The following is a 6,173-nucleotide window of genomic DNA, read 5'->3' as shown; positions in this document are numbered from 1 at the left end:
TAGGCCAGTTTTTGAAGTTTGTTCCTACCCCAGGATGGCTTTTCTTGCTTGTCTCCTTTCCTGGATTTCTCTGGTAACTACTAACTGACTATGGCTTGATTTGTTGCTTTTTCAGAGCTACCAGCATCCTCTTAATTGCTCTCCTCTCTACTGTTTTCAACATCATCCTTAGGTATGAGCTTCCCCACGTACTTTTCCAAATTAAGTTGGTTCCCCTGGGGAGAGCTTCAGAGCTCTCTGTTCTCAGAGCCTGCCTCCCACCCTGGGCAAAGTCTCTGAGTCATGGCTCTAGGGCATGGGGACAGTAGCCCACTTCTAAGTGATGCCTGTCTCTATGAACAGAGAACTGGGCAGGGTATTGGCCTCTGTTGGTCCTGGTTTGTCTGTACTGGTGTGGAACCTCTACCTTATGAGCAGAATGTGGAGAGGTGGATGGGGCCACTGTTCTCACCCTACTGTTCCTGGAATAGAGTTTCTGTCCTCTGTGGCAGCTATGTGAAGGAAGGATCTCTCAACCAGTCTTAGGAGAGGGAACCCTGTGTTCTAAGCTGACTGTCCAGGAGTAGAGCTTCTGTCATGCTGAGCTGATGGGCAGAGTTGGGTAGGTCAGGGCTCAAATGCCACATTCTCTCACTGTTCTTACTGAGATTTAGTAGATTTGAATAAATGTTTCTCCACTTGCTGAATGCCCTTAAGACAATGTATAGAGATTTTAGTGTTTTTTTTTTTTCTATCATTTTCACTAATTATGGTTGTTTGAATAGAAAGATGGACTGTGGGAATCCTCAGTCATCTTTTGGAAGATGAAAGACTCATTTTCTTTTCATTTTATGTGAAGTTTTGTTTGTTTGTTTCTGGCTATCCTCTTGGATTATTTCTTGCACACTGTCCCCTCAAGGGCTCTGTTTTGCCTATAAAGTAGAGCATGGGAAATTTTATCAGAACCCACTCTATTTTTACCAAAAACAAAGATAAATATGGATTTGTGTTAAAAATTTTTCAGTAGAACACTGGTTTTCACAGACTAACGATTTGCTGAGAAACACAAAGACTGAAGATACAGTCATTTGTAATTTTGCTGAACTTCAAATTTGAATCTCAAAGACTTGGAGGTTAATGCTCAGGAATGAGTAAGTTTCTGAGAAAGCAGTCAGCTAACATTTTCATCCAAGGCAGTTTTATTGTACTCTAGTTATCCATTTTCCTAAGGTGACAAATGAAATAAACAAAAACTTTGTTTCTTTGTAAAATGTGGCCCTCATATGAGAACTAAAACTTGGTTATTTAACATATTGTAATGTGCATAGGTAACACATCACTATCATAAATATTAAGAGAAAGTCTGTATCCTATAAAACATTTTCACATTCTAGAATTTGGCCTATCAAAGATACTGGGGTAAGTTAATTTTGACATAGCTGGCTATTTATTTACCCAGTGCTTTTTCTAAAGATAGGATCCTTTGTGAATCTATCTGAATCTCATATGCCAAACAGAGGTCTGACCTATTGCAAATTTTTATTAAGCATATGTGAGAGTGACTTTATATCAAGGTTTAGTTGGCACAGTACCAATTTTAGACAATAAGACAAACATAGCATATAATCTTCCAGTACCAGATTTTTTTTTCAAAGTTCAAACCCATGAATTTCACAGATGACTAAATGTGTTCATAGCTGGTTCTTCCTAGAAGATCTCTCTTCTAAGAGCAAAAATATGTAACTTAGGTTCTTTTCCCATTCTAAAAATTATTTCACAGAAACACATGCCCTATTATGGCCCAAAGAAGTGAATGGTAATTGTTTAATCAGTAATCTTTCTTAATTTTTTTAAAAAAGATTTATTCATTTATTCCAGAGAGCCCTGTGAGGGGTGGGGGACAGAGGTAGAGGGAAAGAGAGAGAAGCAGACTCCCCACTGAGCACCACTCATGAGACTACCACCTGAGCAGAAACTAAGAGTCCCACACTTAACTAACTGAGCCACCCACCTACTCCATCTTTCTTACTTTCTTATGTCTGGAAAAACAAATGTTCTTGGTTAGAACTTTACTCAACTTTAATTTTTCACAAATAAGATGTTACCCTGAGTTTGAGCTTCATACTGCAAAGTCTTTTTCAAAAAAAAAAAAATGGAACTATATATGTTATACACCCTGGATAATTTAATAAAATTTATATTTTAAATATCTATGAATTTAGGAATGAAAGTAGATAGATATATGGATATAGATAGATACAGATAGATACAGAGGTAGACAATCCTATATCTTGAGATTCTAGCTCTATAAATAACTCCAAAATGGAGTAAAAACATTTGACAAAACTACCCATATTTTTTCCTAAATGACTTTGGTCATTAATAAACCCTCATTTATTTGTGGCACAATGGGATTTTATCTTACAGTTAACATTTGCACCATCTCTAAGCTCCAATTTCCTCATCTACATAAAGGATAACCTCATAAAAACCATCTTGTGTTAAAATAAGAATTAAGTTAGGCGAGTGTGCAGGCGTGGCTGGGACTAGACAGCCGCTCCAGAATCTCCGCTAGTTCCACTCTGTTTGCACCAAGCTGCCGCCATGGCCACCTACAAACTGGTGCTGATCCAGCAGGGCAAGAGCACTTGGGACCTGGAGCACTGCTTCAGTGGCTGGTACGATGTGACCTGAGCCCAGCTGGCACGAGGAGGCAAAGCACGATGGCCAGGTGCTGTGAGATGCTGGCTAGGAGTTTGACATCTGCTTTACCTCAGCGCAGAAGAGAGCAATTCAGACAGGGCTGGATGCCATTGATCAAATGTGGCTGCTGGTAGTGAGGGCTTGATGCCCCAGTGAGCAGCACTATGGGGCTCTGACTGGTCTCAGCTGAAACTGCTGCCAAGCATGGCAAAGCCCAGGTGAAGATCTGGAGGTGCTCTTATGATGTCCCACCACCTGGGATAGGGCCTGACCATCCCTGCTACAGCAACATGAGTAAGGATCACAGGTGTGCGGAGCTCACTGAATATCAGCTACCCTCTTGTGAGAGTCTAAAGTCCACCAGAACTCTGCCCTTTTGGGATGAAGAAATACCCCAGACCAAGGAGGGCAAACGGGTACAGATTGCAGCCCATGGCAACAGCCTTCTGGGCATTGTCAACTGTCTGGAGGATCTTTCCAAAGAGGCTATCATGGAGCAGCACCTGCCAACTGGTATTCCCATGCTCTATGAATTGGTCAAGAACTGGAAGCCCATCAAGCCCATGCAGTTCCTGGGGTTGAAGAGAAGGGGGGTAAAGCCATGGAAGCTTCGGGGGCTGCCCAGAGCAAGGCCAAAAGGTGAAGAACAGGCAGACTACTTGCCCAAGGACACCCTCCCTGCCCATCCCATTCCACTGCTCTTCTTCTCTGCACATGTCACACTAACCACATCTGTAGGCATCTTAAGTTTTAGCTGCAGATTGGGATTGGTGGCTCCTAATTTCGTTTAGCCATTTTGTCTCTTGCATCCACTTCCTTCATATAATCTAATCAGAATGGCACTTCTGGGGCATGGGCCTCAGTCCAAACTGAGCGAAGACTTTTATCCAAGAGTAGAGAGTAACACTGGGGTTTTTGCTATTGCTTTGTTACTAAGGACCTGCTTGAGTTGGGATAAGGAGGAACCAGTCTAGGTGTGACCAATGGGACACAGGAAAGCCTATTTGTGTTCCCAGGAGCCAGTCCTCTACTACTTTGTAGTTTCTGTAGTCAAGTGACTGTCTGGGGGGCTCTTTTTTTTTTTTTCTTTTTTCTTTTGTAGACCATGTCTTGCCTTTTCTTTTTGTGGGCAGGATTCTCTCACCAGCAAGAATACAGCCCAGGGAAGGGACCCAAAGGACAAGGAAATCGTATTCTGTTTACAGCTAGAGAATCAGGGTTCTGCTTTCCTTCCTGCTCTGTGCAGGGCATCATGCTAGGAGCTGCTGCTTTGCACTGTCTCTTCTTTCTCCCTGGGGTTGGGCCTGGTGTAAGTTCTGGTGCCAATGCTTCAGCCTGGAAGGCTGAGCTTGGCACCTCTACCCATTCAAGTACACCAACAAAGAAGCCACCAGTGAGCATGGTCTCAGGGGAGGCCCAGAGGCAGTGTTCAGGCCCTGGAAGAGTGCCAATGACTCCAGCGGCCAAGACTGTAGGACAAGAGCTAGCTTGAAGATGAAAGTAACGTGCATGGTGACTAAAATGATTATTTCACCTCTAACCCCAGAAGAACTGGCTCCAGAATATTGGGATCAATCTGAATATTTTATGTGTTGCATTTACTTTTACCAAAAAAAAAAAAAAAAAAAAAAAAAGTGTATACACACACACACAAAACAAAAACCTGTCTGGAGTTTCTAGTGGCTGTTGAAATATTCCCACATGTGATCATCCCAAAATAAGCTATTCCTCACACCAATGTGGGATAAGCAATTTGACGTCTAGGACTAGGAGTTCATCCTACTGTGTTTTAGAATCCCTCTCCCCCGCCTTAATGTTTTTTTATTATTATGTTTTGTTAATCACCATACATTACATCATTAGTTTTTGATGTAGTGTTCCATGATTCATTGTTTTTGTATAGCACCCAGTGCTCCATGCAGAATGTGCTCTCTTTAATACCCATCACCAGGCTAACCCATCCCCCCACCCCCCTCCCCTCGAGAACCCTCAGTTTGTTTCTCAGAGTCCATCGTCTCTCATGGTTCGTCTCCTATGGCAGTGAAATGCCTGTTGATCATGTCCAAGTGTGTCTTTCACTGTTTCTGATCATGTTCCAGTTTTTTGGCCCTGCCACTTGGGCCCAATACTCATTTTGAGTGTAACTGTACTAAATCTTTTTTCCAGATCAGTATAATAAGAGTGATGTGCAAAAAAAAAAATTTGTGTGTGTACATATATATATATATAGATAGATATATATATATATATATGAATTGTTAGATAATATATGTGGTGCTTGTATCTGAGTACCTATCATATAATACACTATCAATAAATATTACCTAATATTATTTATTTTGTCATAATGATAGATATCCTTGAAGGATCTGTTGAAATGTCACTTTCCCATTATTTTCATCATTTCCTGTAATGCCAACATAGCTGTAATTTGGAGTATTATCTCACTTTCAAATATCCCTTTCCATTTGTTTTTAAATTCATTTGTTAAGAAAAAATAATTCAAGGATGCCTGGGTGGCTCAGTCGGTTAAGCGTCTGCCTTTGGCTCAGGTCGTGATCCCAGGGTCCTGGGACCGAGTCCCACATCAGTTCCTTGTTCAGCAGGGAGCCTGCTTCTCCCTCTGCTTGTGCTCACTTTCTCTCTCTGACAAATAAATAAATAAAATAAAATAAAAGAATAAGAAAAAATAATTCAAACATTGACTTTCTGAGACAGAATAACATTCCTAAGCTTGGAACCTAGTTTATTCTGGGAAGTGCAGAGAATAAGAGAAATAACAAGTAATATTTATCATCTTTATTTTAAATTTCCTATATTTTCCAAATTTTCAACAGGTTTAAATAAAATAAATATTTTCCCACCATGAGTTTTTTAACCCTATATATAAATAGTCAATGGTGCTTTTATCTATATATAAAATTCCCTTACTAAAATTTTTTAGTGATCAATTTTTTATAATATAGAAGAAATATATAGTAGCTTTACAGAGATATAATTCATATATAATATAATTCATCCATTGACAGTATACCATATGGTTTTTAGTACATTGACAGTTGTGCAATCATCACTATAGCCAATTTTAGATCATCCAAAAAACAAACACTATTCTCATTAGCACTTACTCCCCATTTCCTCCTAACTCCTCCAGCCCTAGGCAACCACCACATTACTCTCTGTTTCTAGATATTCACCTGGGCAAAACATACAAATAGATATTTCTTTAAATTGTTGTACATGAAATGCCTGTCCATTTATTGAGGGCTTTTATTTTTTTTTCAACAATGTTTTATAGTTTTCAGAGTAAAGTTTTGTACATTTTTTGTTCAGTTTATTCCCAAGTATTTTACTCAAGCAGTAAGGACTACCTGGAGGAAGAGCTCTCATGGCCCAGATCACCCAGACCAGTTTGAGCCAAATCCCTGACTCATGCTTTCTCAGATGGACCATGGAGTGACCAGTGGCATGACCAACAATTACCTTTACCT

General features: G+C 40.2%; 1 pseudogene; it reads left to right on the top strand.

Annotated features, from left to right (window-relative positions):
- Positions 1-2,583: 2,583 nt before the first annotated feature.
- LOC110579048 lies at positions 2,584-3,325 on the top strand (annotated as a pseudogene).
- The last annotated feature ends 2,848 nt before the right edge of the window (positions 3,326-6,173 follow it).

The sequence above is a fragment of the Neomonachus schauinslandi genome, chromosome 4 (genome assembly GCF_002201575.2).
Source record: "Neomonachus schauinslandi chromosome 4, ASM220157v2, whole genome shotgun sequence".
Taxonomy (NCBI): Eukaryota; Metazoa; Chordata; class Mammalia; order Carnivora; family Phocidae; genus Neomonachus; species Neomonachus schauinslandi.
This window is presented reverse-complemented; position numbering and strand designations above follow the sequence as displayed.